Below are 18,176 nucleotides of genomic sequence, written 5' to 3' on the forward strand. Positions count from 1 at the left end.
CTCATAAACTCAGAGTTTATAAGGAATACCAATCTACGATAAGTGAAATAAGTCAGATAAAGACAAATACTGTTTGATATCACTTATATGGGAAATCTAAAAAATACAACAAACTGGTGGATATAAGAAAAAAGAAGCAGACACACATATAGAGAACAAGCTAGTGGTTACCAGTGAGAAGAGGGAGGAGGGAGGGGAAGTATAGGGATGGGGAATTAAGAGGTACAAACTATTATATAGAAAATAAGCTAAAAGGATTATATTGTACAACATAGGGAATATAGCCAACATTTTATAATAATTATAAATGGAGTATAACCTTAGAAATTGTGAACCAGCATATCATACTGCCATAACTTATATATTATTGTACATCAGCTATAATTCAATTAAGAAAGAAATATATATGAAAAAAAAGAATTTCCACTGCATGTAAAAAGCTTGAAAGTGGCCACTCTGCCCTAACGAATAAGAAGCTAAGCAAACTGAAAAATCAACAGCTCTTCCTGGATCTGTGAGGGAGGAGTGAACACAGGGCAAACCAATGCCTTCAAAATTGGAGAGACTGACAGCAGCATAGCAGTTTACCAAAGCAGAGACTTATGATTTCACCGCGAACTGGTGCCAGAGTAGAAAAACCAGCACTGTAAGTGACTTAATTGCTGGAGGCTCAGTGTAGACAATTCAGAAACTGCAGGGGCAGCCAGAGGCAAGCTTTCACAATTTTATGAGATTTACCTCCCAGGAACTGGACCAGACTCCCACAGTAAACATGAAAGAACAAAATCCACTTGTGCTTCTGGCAGGAAGAGGAGGAGAAGAAATGGAACCATTTTGAAATATGCCAGAGCATTTTGTCCTGAGCAGGGCTTTCCCTTGGGGGAAATTAATTAACTGGAATCTAAACGGCTGGGGTTTTATCAGAGACCAACTAACCTAAGGGAATAGAAATGCCCAACTCCAGTGAGCTCTGGCTTCCAAGTGGGAGAAAGAAACACCCAACTCCAGCCCACTCTGGCCATCCTTCCCGCTTTTGAGGGGATTTAAAAAATTGAGAAACACTTGTGAAGTTCACAGTCTAGAGGCATGGGCTCACTGAAAGACAGATCAAATCATGGAACTGTAGAATGCTTTCCTTACCTGTGTACCTAACCACCTCATTGCTAAAAACCTATTGACTCTTTCCACTTACCAAGTTCATCATGCCTGGCTGGCAAGAAAACATTACAAGCCTTTCCAAAGGCAAAGAACACAATCTGAAAAGACAGAGCAAGCATCGGATCCAGACATGGCAGGGATGCTGAAGAATACCAATCTCCTGATTTTGTATAAGAAATTATAACTATGATGATTATTGTACATTTATAATATTTCAAAATATTGAGCTGATATATATATGAGTAGAAGTATGTTATTTTATTTTCTTTATTGTATCCTATTATAAAAGTGTATTTCTTTTACAATGAGAAAAAACCATAAAGTATCATAGTAGCATAATAAAAAACTTCTGACATTAAAAAACAATAGCTATCAATAAAATTCTCATTTTATTGACTACTATAAATTTGCATTTGTAACATTTAACACATGAACAAACTAAGATGTTCAAAACCAACAGAAATAAAATGAAAAATTGCAAGTGTAATTTCCCTTGATAATATTTAGAACATGTAAATAATGTACTAAAGCTCTTTCTAGACTGTCCATCCGTTAACAATATAGAGAATAAAATGTCAGTATTTCTAAAAAGACTTTATACTAAATGAGAGAAATGTAAATATGAATTATTGCTAAATAGAAAGTTATTACCTTGTGAGATATTATAGAACATCATTTGTTTAAACATATACAAGTTTTCATAATACTGAATAATCATTGCCGGACATATTTGCATTATATGAGGTTACTTCCCAGAACTTACTTTGAAAAACATAATATTAGCCAAAGATAATTTTTAGGTATAATACAAAATGAGAAACATTGTACATTATCCAAAAAGGAAAAGAAAATAATGTTGCATTCACTGATGACCTCTGCTATTCTAAAAATGTTCTCCTGACTTTTCAAATGCATTTTTGATATGTCAATGTATATAGTTGTCTTCGCTAAGATTTTTTTGGATGTCATAAAAATGTGACAGAATCCTTTCCTTTGGAAAGATTAAAAAAATAAGAAAAGTTTTTCCTAAAACTCCTTAAAACAACAAAAAAATTGCATGATGTGTGGTTTAAATGTAGAAGCCTTTCAGCTCACTATGTAGAAGTAAAATTTTGGTTTCCAACATTTCTGTTTTTTCAATCAAGTTTTAGTTAAGCTACATCTCCATACACAGTTATAGTTTTCAAGAATTGGTGACTAAATTTAGAATTAATTCATTCTTGTCAAAACTGTGGTAAAGCCACAACAGTCTTGTGAATAATGTGGGAAAAAGTTCCATTTTAATAAACATTTTGTGACTGTATTGGTTTGTAGAGTTGTTATGCATTCTCCTACATTCAAAGATTTTTCTGATGATCAGCTTTCCTGGATGGTGCTCATTAGTTAATTTTATCCATTTATGTATTCATTTACTCAGTGAACATCTACATTAATTGAAAAAAAATTTCAAAAGTTAACAAGATGGTTATTTAAAACAAAATCAAACAATATGAGGTGGTTTTATAAGTCCCAAAGGGCCAACTCTGCTAACTCTAAAATGTTTTCACTGATAAACCACCTAAAAGAAATTCACAAACCTTATTATAGATTGTTTTGTTGCCCACAAATAAATCCTAACTCCACTTTCTCCATCAAGTGAAAGCTTATTGAAGAAAAGAATTTACTTTACACTGTCAGGTTCCATTATTGTTTAAAAAAACAAAAACAAAAATAACAGAAAAAAAAACTAAGCAAAAAGCCCTAAAGGTGTCCACTTTTTCAGCTTCGCTTCATTCAGAGTTTCACAATCCAGAAAAAGAGAAATGTTCACAAAAACGCAGGAGGGCTATTATAGTGGGCACATAGTTTGTCTCACCCATAATTTTGGTGTTTTACCTAGCCCCTGTGTGTCAAATATAAGATTTATTTTGATTTTGCTTTTCCCATTGTAAAGGCTCACTCTCCTTTGAGGTGCTTTTCTTTACTTTAGGAATTGTGTTTTTCTGCTACATCAAGCAATACTCATATGTATTGATTATTAGCACTCGGTGACGAGCTACCCCTAAACTCAGTGACTTAATAATAAATAAAATTTGTACTTGCACAGATGTTGCTTGCTGGGGCAACTCAATCTCAGGATCAGGCTTGCTCTTTTCTATGCAGGTTTTCAAGAGGATTGGATGATGTTGGATGGGCTCAGGTAGACTTTGATCCAAGTTTCAGGTAGATGACTAGGTTAGGAAGTCCTGCTTCACATTACTGTCATCCTCTTGGTCCCCGTAATCTATCCATGGCATGCTCTTCAAGGCAATGGAAGGAGCACAGGAGGGCAAATGGAAATGCACAAGGCCTCTTTAAGACCTAGGCTCAGAACTGGCTTTGTTATTTCTACTTTTTTCCATTGTCCAGAGTAAATTAAGAGCATAAATGTTCTCTTTTAATGATTTCTCAAGGTAAAATAGTACTATAATGTAAATTACCCAAGATAGAAAGAGTCTTTGTGTGCACAGTTTTATAAATGATTTGTAATTGCTTTAAATTGAAGTGCCAAAACTGAACAATAATTCAGTGGGGCTGCTTTTTTATTATTGAGAATAAAATAAAGCAACATTAAAGAATATTGTGAGAAGAGAAATGCTTATATTTTCCAATTATGATTATTGTCACATATTATTTTTGTTCTGCTTTTTAAACCATATTGTGAATATTTCTTCTACATCCTCGGGGCATAAGGAACATTACTGTATTATATACCATGAACTTATATCACATCATCTCCTGTTTATTGGACATTTTTTTTGTTTTTTGTCTATATGCTATTCGCTCAACATTATAGACTGCTACATCTGTCTATCCATCTTTAAGGTTTATGTTATTATAGATAACCTTTCAATAAAATCTTGGTCATTCCTTGTTTTAATTGTTTAACTATTTACATATGTGGAATTCTAAGAATTAGAATTAATAAGGAACAGGAATATGAGTACCTGTGCTGTGCCAGCTACGTATTTGTCAAATTATTTTCCAAACAATTGCATCAATTTACAGAAATAAATTTCATCTATATTTGAGATGTCAATGAATTTACAAAAACTCATGTAGGAATGTTGGCCACTGGACAATGACACAAAATTTTAAAATATCTTTCTTTGTTCCGGAACGTTAACAACCCAGTATCTCTTTGTTTTAAAAAAAGATTTTTGATATTTAAATATTTAGCAAAAACTTAATTATGTTTTGTTTCTACAGGAATAAAAAATAGACATCTGGAGTCTTAAAGCAGGTATGCTATATCTTATTTCTTTGTGTGTGTGTGTGTGTGTGTGTGTGTGTGTGTGTGTGTGTGTACACTGATTCACAATTTAGGGAGGAAATATCCCTGTTCTAACTAGATGTGCTTCCAAAATATTACTGCCCTCTATGTTACTTTTCATGTTCCCTATTATCTTTCAGTAAATTTACTCTACAAACATTTCCTAACAAATATTCATTTAAATAAGCAGGTTCTCGAAATGCACATTTGACAAGTAACTGAACATCTTTATAATCTCAGAATGCCTTTAAATGGAATGGTGTGTATGCAGTAGTAGATCAAAAGCTATTTTGAAGGAATTTGAGAGAGAGAACTGGAAAAGAGGAGGCAGAGAATTTAAGGTAGAAAACTCTTTCTAGATATATAACTGAACTGGAGAGCAGAGAACTATTTTTTAATATAAAAGACCCTGCAGAGAAGAGATATAATGACATGGATGAAAAACACTGATGATTCAAAGAAGAGATGGGACAACTGAAAAAGCAGTGTTTCCCTGAAGACTGGATGGTAGAAAATTTAATGCACAAATAAAAGCACTAGATTTCAAGAGATTAAGAATCTGTGTGGATTGGCGGTTAAAAGGTTGCTACAGATGGTGCAGAGTGGCAGAAAGGAAAGACAATCTTATAAATTGGAATTGTTTCTGATATATATACTAAGTTTATATCCTAGAAAAGACATAGGAAAGCAGTTTTCGGTATTTTTTTTTTTTTTTTCGTCTTTTTGCTATTTCTTGGGCCGCTCCCGCGGCATATGGAGGTTCCCAGGCTAGGGGTTGAATCGGAGCTGTAGCCACCGGCCTACGCCAGAGCCACAGCAACGCGGGATCCCAGCCGCGTCTGCAACCTACACCACAGCTCAGGGCAACGCCGGATCGTTAACCCACTGAGCAAGGGCAGGGACCGAACCCGCAACCTCATCGTTCCTAGTCGGATTCGTTAACCACTGCGCCACGACAGGAACTCCACGGTATTTTATTTTATTTTATTTTTTAACTTTTACTATAGGGGTTAGTAAGTTCCCCACTTACTATGTTTACAACAGAGAGCACTTTTTATGAAATATGTGCATAGACATGCAAATAGCTTCTTGAGACATTCACGAGCTATTCCCCACTCTCATGGATATTCTTTCTCATACATATATTGGACTTTTCTTTGTCCAGTCCACTTTTTGACACTCATTTAGATATGTGAAGTTGAGCACATTGCTTTCAAACTTTCTGCCTCACTTTCCTCTTTTGTGAAATGGAGATGATAATAGTGTTGCTGTTATAGGATTGTTATGTTGACATTGGGACTCTCTCTCTCTGAAAACCAAAGGAGGGATCAGAGCAGGCAGCTTTTATACCTTTGAGATAAAGAGACAATACATTTGTGAGAAATTGACAAAGACAAAGAAGTTTGGGCTTAGGGTGGTAAATTAGTAAAGAGGAGACAAGCTAGGTTTATATAGCCTTCTCAGCTCTATATTCTCTATTTCTGAAGATGGAGATGTCTCTCTACCTTCTGTTAGAAAGAGGGTACCTTTAACATGGGAGGTCTACTTCCTGATTTTAGGGGGATAATGGAGGTCAGAGTTTTCTTGTATTGGCTATTTCTTAAGTAACTTTAGTTCCAAATAACCAGTCTGCCAAAGTGGCATATTTCAGAGTCACCTACACTGAATCCCCGTGGCCTCTCACATCAACTTCTTCCTCTAATAAATTCCTACTTAATCTTCCAGATTTTACTTAAAGTTTTCTAAAATCTGCTTTTGCTTTAGTTGGTCCATTTACTGATTCTAATCCATTATCTGCTTACATCAAAGGAGAACTTATTATCTTGTGGCACTTGGTTCATATACACCCTATGAAGGAAAAGAATGTGTACTTGGTGCCCAGTATAATACCCAGTATAGAATCAGTTCTCAATAAGTAGTTGTTGAAGGAATACATTAATTAAATTGTGAGGAAACAATCTTAAAATAGAACAGACCTTATCTGTAAAAATGAAGAATAAGGAATTTCCTGGTAGCACAGCAGGTTAAAGATCTGGCATTATCACTGCTCTGGCTCAGTCCACAGCTGAGATGTAGGTTCGATCTCTGGCCCGGGAACTTCTGCATGCCACAAGTGTGGCCGGAAAATAAAAATAAAAAAAATGAAAAGTAATAGCATAATCTATCTCATGGAGTTGTTAAAAATATTAAATGAGTATATGTATTCGAAGTGCTTAAAGCAGTATCTGGCACATAGTAAACATCATCTATTTGTGTTTGCTTTTGTGAATAGTATATTTATTTCTTTTTTAGTTTGTATAATGATTTTTATTTTTTCCATTATAGCTGGTTTACAATGTTCTATCAATTTTCCACTGTACAGCATGGTGACCCAGTTACACATATATGTATACATTCTTTTTTCTCACATTATCATGCGTCATCATAAGTGACTAGACATATTTCCCAGTGCTACACAGCAGGATCTCATTGCTAATCCATTCCAAAGGTAATAATCTGCATCTATTAACCCCAAGTTCCCAGTCCATCCCACTCCTTCCCCCCGCCCCCTTGGCAATCGCAAGTGTGAATAATAAGTTTAAAGATTGGAGACACTAAGGATACTTTCATTTCTTAAATTTAGACACAAGAACCCAAATACTAGACATGAATATATCTGAGGGTAAATTGAAGAAAGTAAAAGTATGAACATTAACTCTGTCTCACTGTAATATATATAGTCATACTCATGAATGTCAAAACATTATGTATATGGGTGTATGTATATGTAGATATTTAGATGTATAGATATAGAGATATCAATAGATCCAACCCAGACATCACTTTCTAACCCACAACCAAAATTTTACCTATGAAACAGTACCTTCATGTTTTGAGGCTAATATTCTATGCTTTGTATTTTGTTTAAATAACTGAATGATTGCATTGAACATATAAACTGTGAACTCAAAGGCAAAGACTGTATCTCATTTATTGTTACATTTGGAATCCAGCAGTTAATGCACATAAGCATAGTTGGAATTGTAATGTTACTATGATACTATTTCTAAAAGGTAATTGTTATTATTTTAGTTCTTAGTAACCTACTTTCTCAAGCATATCTGAATTCTTATGTATTTTATTTGCCATTTAAACATGACACCACCATGTGCTCAAAGATTTGTTAAAATGAGTCATTGGCAAAGAACAAGGAGATAAAAATAAGTTGCAGTGTCATCAACTATTCTTTCTTTACCATGGATCCATGAACTTAACTTTTACCATCCTTATGTATTTATGCCATTCCCAGGTGTAAAATTACACACTATAAGAACAAGCTATTTGGTAATGAACAAGAATTTATTGAATTATCCTTTGAGCATTATTTATCCACCAGCAGTTTAGCATTGCTGTTAAATGATATTAGTTCCCAAATTGATTGCTTCAGGGGAGATACAAATTTAGTGAAAATATATAGAGTTTATATGGCTTTTTAAAATTTAAAATAATTAACCATGATATACCTCAAAATAAAAGTATTCAGAGACCTGGGATTTTTTAGAGAATATGCCACATTTCTACCACCATCTGTTTTCCTAAATGTTAATTGGGTAACAAAATTATTTTTACTATTTATACCACATGTGTAGTTTTCTTTTCTTTTTGGTCAGTACTTTCACAATATACAACAGAAAAAATGAATATCATCTTATACTTGTCCAAACTTACAGATTCTGATGATAATATGAACATGCCATCTAAATAATGGCTACATTTCCCCATTTCTCCTATAGAAGTTTGTGGTAGACCAGACAGATATTTGGGGTTTTCTTGGTCTTTTTCCTTTTTGTTTTCATTATTAAATATTAAGAACTCTTCAAGGTTATTTACTTTTTGGGTAAGATGAACTTTGAAATGTATTTATTTTTACACAATACAAAAAGATGTATGATGTGTTCTGTGGAAAAGACTGAAACTTAGGAAAAACAAGTTAAGTTTCCATATCATTACCATAGATTTTAACTTGATGGTGAAATTGGTGGACCTTGCATTAGCAACATGCTGGAAACAAGACTTTAGGGGAAGAAAAAGTTGAAATCTGAACTTTCCACTTTGACCTCCCCCTAGAGAACTGAGAATAATTTTAGGAGACCTAGATAATAATTTTAAGCAGCATTTCCATTTAGCTTCATAAAAATCACAAGCTTGTATTAGGCAAGCTACTCAAAATGGTCAGACAGAAGACTTTTAATGGAATGTGAAAAAATTTCTGAGCATTTTCTATCTTAATACTTTCTTTTCTCAAAGCTTGTAATTTCCCTCTACAGGATATGGCAACTGGGTTTCTATTCATAAGTAAGTAGGGTTTCAAAGAGCATTTTTCAAAATGGAGGTATATTAACTTTTAATGAAAATATGATTCTTTTTTTGATTGGAGAATTTGCCCTTGCATAAGTGTCTTTTCTTTTTTATTCTCCCTAGCTGTTTTTGCTATGTTTGTTTTCAGTTCTTCATAAATTCTTGCTAACCACAGAGCTAATGTTATATTGATTTTCTGAAGTTGTGTTTTGTTGGAAATTGGAAGCATTTTTCAGAGCAGCCATGCACTAGTTTTTAACCTGCACGGTTTTTTGGAGCAAGAAAGATTTTCAGCATGATGGAGTATCTAGAAAAACTTCTGATACCTTCTGTTAAAATCCAATAACATAAATTTGTAGGCATGGTTGTCAAATCTCACAAATAATATGCTGAGACAAGTTAATAAATGGAAATCACTGAATTTATTAATTATTAACAAATAATGACAGTAGCAGAAAAATGTAGCAGTAGCAGAATACAGGTGATAGTACTAGAAATATCTGAGATGGACTTTGTTTTAAGACAGCATTCTCAAAGCCACCACTGCTGAGTTCAAAAAATGATTTCCTCAGGCTTCCTTGCATACTGTCCTTGAAACTCCATCCTTGGCCTTTACAATGATCTTTTATTCCATAATTTACTGTGAACACATACAGTTTACAAAGACTTGTCCAAGAGATGATAAGTAAAATTCAGTAGAGAGGACATTTTTTCCCTTCAACCCAGTAATGCTAGATTGAGTCCTTGGCTATTTTTCGTCAACACATGTTTTGTTTTTTTGTTTGTTTGTTTAATTTAGATTTAAAGAAGCAACTCAGTATAAGGATTAGAAATGCGTTTTCTGGAATTAGATAAATCCACTCTTTTCCAAAGTAAAAATATAACTGGAGGTCTGTATACCATAATATTTGTCACAATATTTTAAATTTATAAAGCAAACTAGCAAATTATTAAATAAAATAGAGCCAATCCTCCTACTTTAATAAATAATCTTTCATGACATTCTTAAAGATCACATTCGAATTTAGAATTCTTGAACTTCTTAGAGTTCTGCTTTGGGAGTATCCAAAAGATGAAATCTGACTGCCACACCCTGGCCTGTGGACCACTAACTTTTCTTCTTCATGCTCTGTCCTCCATCAAAAAAGACCTCTTTCATACAAACATAGATATCCTAGCTTGCACATCAAAACTCTATCTAAAGACCCTTGTTAAGCTGCACTTATCGCCAGAGTTGTTTATGCTGCCAAGTGTTCAGACATAGACCTGAAGAAGAGGTTCAAGTAGATCTAGAAGCAAGAGCAAAGCCCAGCTGATCTGGGAATAGTGGTTATATGATTCTGTAGGGCATTTCAGAAGTGGAGCATTGAATGGCACGAATCTCTTGGAATCCTTGTTCCATGGGAAGAAGCACGGCCGGAGAGAACTAAAACAAAACCCTCTAAAATTCAGAAACCATGGAAGCCCCCCCAACCTTGTTCAAGTTTAAGAATGATACTGGAAAAAAAAAATAGCCTTGTTTTAAGTATCTTTTACATCCCTCTAAAAGGTGCAAAAATTGATTCCAAGGGAGGTGAACAGTATTTTACTCTTTAAAATGTAATGAATAAGTAGATTTACAGTATATAAAAAGTCATCTGTGCTATTAGAATTCCATAGGGAAAAGAGAGTAACCTCTCTGGAAAGTCTCATTGCCCTCTCACCATTGGGAAGACATCCATTCACGTAGAATCTTTGGTGTAAATGGTAAACATACAGCGTGATGTAAGGGTGCTGGGCATTTCACTTTGTAAATACTGCAAGGGGTAGTAAGATATTAGCAGTGAAATGAAAAAGGCTAGTTTATTTTTCTCCAAAGGATTCTTCTATCCAGCATAAAAAAATTCTAATGCACTGCTTCTTACATGTACCACTAGTAAATTATCAATATAATTAGCAATTCTTTATAATATTGTATATAACAGTTCATTACTTCTGCAAAGCCAATCAGTTTGAGGTAGTTCTTTCTACAATATAAAAAAACAAAAACAAAAACAAAACCCAGAAGATTCTAAATGTGGGCAAGAGAGTAATATAAATATTTTGGATTTCATATTGACTCAGAATTTTTACCTTTTTTTTAAGGTTTGAATTTATTCAAAACTACTTTGTATGTCAGGATGATTATAAGCTTTCAGAAAGAAAAATAGGACATTTCTTCCATGTTCAGTCATTGAACTAATGACTTTTGCCAAGAGATATGTTTTCAAGTTCAATTGGATGTTGCACTTAATTTTCACAACCTCTATGCTCTTAATAAATATTGAGATATCATAAGTAATATCTAGTTATTTTTAGCTTTTCAATAAGTAATATTCCCAGTTAGTGATTGAAAATTGATGGAGCAAACTGTGTGAAATGTCCTGAATAAAAAACTGGCCTGGGAGCTCCCCCTGTAGTACAGCAGGTTAAGGATCCAGTGCTGTCTTTGTGGCAATTCAGGTCTCTGCTGAAGCTCAGGTTCAGTCATTGGCTTGGCACAGTGGGATAAGGATCTGGCATTGCTGCAGCTGTGGCATAGCTACAGCTTGGATTCAGTCCCTGGCCTTGGAAGTTCCATATGCTGTGGGTGCAGCTGAAAAAGAAAAAAATATTGACCTATAGGAACCATGACTTCTTTATATAGAACCAGTTGGAAAGATTTGCTTTGTTCCTCAAAAATGTTAATTCTAAAAAATAAACTCAAATTTGGAATCATTGCTTCTTTAAAAAATGAAGATTAAAAATTTTTCTTTTTAAACCATTTAGAAATATTGAACCTATAGTTAAAATAATAAATAAACTTTAATAGCAGTTGTCTTTTTTAGGAAGCCATATTCTTTCCAGATATATTGTGGAAAAACTGATGCAAAATAAAAATACCAATGTTATTGTTTTTAATAGGCAACTATGTCCGAAGGTAAAATATTGAAAACTTAGGGCCAGAATTGAAATTATTTTTGTAAGAATAAATTCCATTTCTATTTAATCTACATATACCCATGAAAACTAATAAATATTGAAAAGTAGAGGTGATGTTCGAGATGACAGCATAGGAAGATCTCACACTTGCCTCATGTGGACACAATGAATTTACAAGTGCATATGGAATAATTCCCTCTGAAGGTAACCTCCAAACTGGACTAGCAGACTGTCTACAGCAAAAGGTAAAAGGACAGCATTGAGATGTACAGGAGAAACAGAGATATGGCCATGCTCAGGGAAAAAAATTGCACACCAGCCACAGTGATCCACAAGTGGGAAAGATCACAAAAGTACAGTTACTTTTCCTGAGGAGCAAGTTGTTTGAGCTCCACATAAGGATCCCCAACTCTGAAAGCTGGAACAGAAAACATGGTTTTTAAAACCAGTGGGGAATACAGTCAGGAAAACTATAGACTAGTAGGGAATGGAAAATCCACTCATAAAGCATGTGAGTGAGTGTGCACCCACTTGACTTGAAAACCTGAGCAAAAACACCAGATAAAAAAGTGCATGGATCATAGGTAAAGGAGGCCTACGTACCAATCTTGAAGCATCTGACAGAGAGGCAAGAATAAGTTGGGCCTCCTGGAAACTGAGACGGTAGCAGTTTTTTTGATGTTGTTTTTTTGGTTGTTTTTTTTTTTTAAACATCAGGCTAACTTCCTAATACTTATGCTGGTAGGTGCCATTTTGGAACTTTCCATCTAACCTGTCAGTACCAATGGGCATACTCCACTGAGAGCTTTGCCCATCCCTAGGTCTTGGTCAGGTCTCACAACTGACCAAGTGATAACCTTTCCCACGAATGCTTGGAAGCCGTGGCAGCCAGGACCAGCAGCCATCCTGGAGGGGAAACCCCCACCTCACCCAGAACACAGCAGTAGCTCTGACACAACAGGAGAACATACACAGCCTACATAAAAGACAGCCCTTGAACTCCTGGTTCTAATGGCAAAGTGGGTTTGTGTTTCTGAACTGCACAGGACATCCCCTATATAAGGTCACTTATGGATTGGGAGAGGTTGCTGGCTTATAAAAGAGATAGCTTATAGAAATAAACACAGAGAATTAGGCAAAAGGAGGAGGAAGATAAATGTGTTTAATTCAGAAGAATAATACAAAACCTTAGAAAAATAACTAATGAAATGGAGATAAGCAATCTCTCTCATAAAGAACTCAAAGTAATGTTCATAAACATAGCCACCAAACTCTAGAGAAGAATGGACAAGCACAGTGAGAACTTCAACAAAGAAATGGAAAATATTTTTTTAAGATACCAAACAGAAGTATAACTCCACTGAAAAATATACTACACAGGTTCATGAACAGACTGGATGAGGTAGAACAAATCAGTTAGCTGAGAGACAAAATAATGGTACTCACCCAGACATACCAACTAAATAAAATATAAAGAAATTAAAAAGATTAAAAAATGAAAATATCTCAAGGGATCTTTGAGACAACATCAAATGGAATAAAATTGACATTATAGGAGTTCCTGAAGAGAGGAATTAAGAGTCAGGAAATTATTTGAAAAAATAGTACTGATCTTTATGTGGAGAAGGAAACAAGTACCCAGGACCAAGAAGGTCAGAGAGCTCTAAATAAGATGAACTCCAAAGGGCATATACCAGGATATATTACAATTAAAATGGTAAAATTTAAAGATAAAAATGAATCCTAAATGCAAGAGAAAAGCAATGTATTACACACGAAGGAAATACCTAAAGCTATCTTTATCGGTAGATTTTTCAGCAGAAATCTTACAGGTCAGAAGGGAGTAGTATAACATATTCAAAGTGCCAAAAGAAAAGTAATTCTAACCAAGAATTCTCTACCCAGAAAGGTTATCATTCAGAGCTGAAGGAAATATTAAGAATTTCCCAGATAATCAAAAGATTAAAATATCCACCAACTTTAAACTGGCTCCACAATAAATATTGAAGAGACTTCTTTAAGGTGAAAAGAAATGACACTAATTAGTAGAGTTAAAAATACAAAAATGACAGTCCCACTGGAAAAGTTAAATATATTATTGGTTTAGATCAATCACTTACAAAGCAATCCTAAAGGTTAGGAGACAAAGTAGTAATATTAACTAAAATTCCAACTATTATTTAAAGGATATATAAAAGGATATAAAATGTATTATCAAAATTATAGAACAGAGAGAGAGGAGTAAAAATTTAAAAAATGTTCACATATTTGGAAATTAAAATCCAAAATTTTAATTTACAAAACATTTTTTGTTTAATTTAAAAACAATTACAAACTCCTAGCAAGATTCAGGAGTTCCCTTTGTGGTACAGTGGAAAGGAATCCAACTAGAATCCATGAGGATGCGGATTCAATCCCTGGCCTCAAAGTGGGTCAGGGATCCTGAGTTGCAGTGAGCTGTGCGGTAGGTCACAGACACGGCTAGGATCATCTGCTGTTGTTGTGCCTGTGGCATAGGCTGGCTCTGATTCAACCCCTAGCCTAGGAACTGCATATGCCACGAGTGCGGCCCTAAAGAGCAAAAAAAAAAAAAAAAAAAAGATTGACAACATTGATTTTAAAAATCGGTGAAGATACAAATAAATATTGCTGTATACTGATCAACAGTTGTGTAGTATCTAGAAAACACAAGATGTGCATTAATTTTTTGCTCTTTATTTGTGCACTTGCCTGTTGATCTTGTTTGTACCTGGCCGTGGGTTTTTCCAAGAGCAGTTTTCCCATAAAGGGTGAGAAACTTATGTCCTAAATGCTACTGTCCCTGTCACTGTGGTTGTCTGCAAACTCAACCTACTCTGTCCATTTCCTCTAAGAGGTCTTAAAGGACACTGGTTTGGACTCTCGTGTAGAAGGTGGAGGATGACAGGGAACAAGTAAACCCAGTCTCACTTACTATCATGTGTTGAAGTGTTTACTCCCCAAATTCATATATTCAAGTCTGAATCCTCAGTACCTCTGAATGTGATCTTGTTTTATCTGGGAGTTCAGTACAGAAAAATGTGCAATTGTTTTTTAGGTTTGTATTCCAGAAAATATCTTGAATATGTGTGCAGCAAGGCATGGAGTACCTCTTTGCTGAAGCACTGCTAATAATAGAGAAGCAAGAAATGCTTAACTATTCACTTATAAGGGAATTAATAAATACTTTATAAAATGGATTTAAGTATAAAATAGATCTCCATGCAAAAAATATATTTCATGAGCATAAAGATAAAATGCAAATTTAAAATCATATAATAGGATGATAAATGACATGATAAAAATATGATAGCATAAAAAATTAAACACACAAACCATAATATATTCCACTCTTCATAGAGATATTTTTCACATTGGCATCTCTGAATTCTGAGACTGTGAGTCATAATTTAATTTCAGAGTGCTTTTATTTCAGGTAGTATGTGACATGATGGTATATCTTATATTTGGTGTGTCGTATTTGATAAAATATGATATTTAAGCATACATATACATATATACAGAGAGAGTAATAGTGGAGAAACATTTATTTTATGATACTGGTTCCCTCTAAGTAAGGGAAGAAAATATATTTAGAAAAATCAGTAGCAAACACAACAAAAATTCAGTATCTCTTCATTCTTTGTTATATAATGTCTGTATTATTCTCTGTGCAAGACAAGCTCAAAATGCGTTAAATTGAAGGATTTAGAGGTAGAAAATTAGGACTAATAAAAAATCAAGAAGGCAAAATTTTCATCATGGAATTTACAGTACTAAATAGTAAATTTTATAATTCTTATTATTGACAAGGAAGTAGTACACCAGTTGTCAGAGGAACGAACAAAACGTAAATTTAGATTAAAGCCAAATGATTGATTGTTAATATTTACGTTCTCCCCACTCTAAATATGAGGTCATATTCCATCATTATAGAATAAACCTCTGTGATAAAAGAGTAAATTTGAAATTTCTTTTAACTGAAAATAATTTATCATGTATAGCATATACTGTTCCAAAGGTTTATGTGTATAGTTGTGTGTGTGTTTACATAAATATTGTGAAATCTTACTAAACAATTAACATTTTACTTTTAATTCACAGTTTCAGAATGTAAAGAATTTTCAAATAGGACTTGTTTCTTATACTCTCATGGTCCTGATGGAAATTAAATAACTAAAAATAATCAAATGTTTATTTTTCATTTGTTTTGGTACCTCCTGCATGGATTAGAATATGGAGCACTTTCACCCAGATAAGTCTAGGTTAGTGTCAGCCCATTGCTTCTGAAATAGAAATATCAGGTGTAGGTGGAGGCTTTTTGGCTGCATAATTTTGGTGATGGAGGGAACGTAAGTTGGAAGAGTTATGTACAAACCGATCAACAAATTCAGAAAAGTAGCAGGATATAAGATTAACATTCAGAAATCAGTCGCATTTCTCTATAATAACAATGAAATATTAGAAAAGGAATACAAAAATACAATACCTTTTAAAATTGCACCCCACAAAATCAAATACCTGGGAATACACCTGACCAAGGAGGTAAAGGACTTACATGCAGAGAACTATAAAACTTTAATCAAAGAATTTAAAGAAGATGTAAAGATATGGAAAGATATTCCATGCTCCTGGCTTGGAAAAATTAATACTGTAAAAACGGCCATATGACCCAAAGCAGTCTATAGATTCAATGCAATCCCTATCAAATTACCCATGACATTTTTCACAGAACTAGAACAAAAACCCAAAAATTTATATGGGACCATAAAAGACCCAGAATTGCCAAAGCAATTCTGAGGAACAAAAACCAAGCAGGAAGCATCACTCTCCCAGACCTCAGGCACTATTACAAAGCCACAGTCAGTATGGACTGGTACCAAAACAGACAGACAGACCCATGGAACATAATAGAGAACCCAGAAGTAAACCCAGACACCTATGGTCAATTAATCTTTGACAAAGGAGGCAAGAACATCAAATGGGGAAAAGACAGTCTTTTCAACAAGTATTGCTGAGAAACCTGGACAGCTGCATGCAAAGCAATGAAACTAGAACACACCCTCACACCATGTGCAAAAATAAACTCAAAATGGCTGAAAGATTTAAATATAAGACCAGACACCATCAAACTCCTGGAGGAGAACAGAGGCAAAACGTTCTCTGATGTCACCCTTACAAATGTTTTCTCCAGGTCAGTCTCCCAAAGCAACGGAAATAAAAGCAAAAATAAACCAATAGGGACCTCATCAAACTGACAAGCCTTTGCACAGCAAAGGAAACCAAAAAGAAAACAAAAAGACAACTTACAGAATGGGAGAAAATAGTTTCAAATGATGCAACTGGCAAGGACCTAATCTCTGGAATATACAAGCAACTTCTGCAATTCAACAGCAAAAAAGCCAACAACCCAATGGAAAAATGGGCAAAGGACCTGAATAGACATTTCTCCAAGGAAGATATACAGATGGTCAACAAGCACATGAAGAAATGCTCAACATCCCTGATTGTTAGAGAAATGCAAATCAAAACTACCACGAGATACCACCTCACACCAGTCAGAATGGCCATCATTCATAAGTTCACAAATAACCAATGCTGGAGGGGGTGTGGAGAAAAGGGAACCCTCATGCATCATTGGTGGGAATGAAAGTTGGTACAACCACCATGGAGATCAGTATGGAGGTACCTTAGAAAACTATACATAGAACAACCATATGACCCAGCAATCCCACTCTTGGGCATATACCTAGACAAAACTTTCCTTGAAAAAGACACACGCATCTGCATGTTCATTGCAACACTATTCACAATAGCCAAGAGATGGAAACAACCCAAATATCCATCGACAGACGATTGGATTAGAAAGATGTGATATATATATACACAATGGAATAGTACTCAGCATAGAAAAGAATGAAATAATGCCATTTGCAGCAACATGGATGGAACTAGAGACTCTTATACTGAGTGAAGTAAGTCAGAAAGAGAAAGACAAATGCCATGTGATATCACTTATGTCTGGAATATAATGTATAGCACAAATGAACCTTTCCACAGAAAAGAAAATCATGGACTTAGAGAATAGACTTGTGGTTGCCAAGGGGTAGGAGAAGGGAATGGGGCAGATTGGGAGCTTCGGGTTAATAGATGCAAACTATTGCCTTTGGAATGGATTAGCAGTGAGATCCTGCTGTGTAGCACTGGGAACTATGTTTAGTCATTTATGATGGAGCATGATAATGTGAGAAAATAGAATGTGTACATTTAAGTGTAACTGAATCACCATGCTGTACAGTAGAAAAAAAATTGTTATCAACGGAGTTCCCGTCGTGGCACAGTGGTTAACGAATCCAACTAGGAACCATGAGGTTGCAGGTTTGATCCCTGCCTTTGCTTAGTGGGTTAAGGATCCAGCGTTGCCGTGAAC

The sequence above is a fragment of the Sus scrofa genome, chromosome 2, assembly GCF_000003025.6.
Source record: "Sus scrofa isolate TJ Tabasco breed Duroc chromosome 2, Sscrofa11.1, whole genome shotgun sequence".
NCBI lineage: Eukaryota > Metazoa > Chordata > Mammalia > Artiodactyla > Suidae > Sus > Sus scrofa.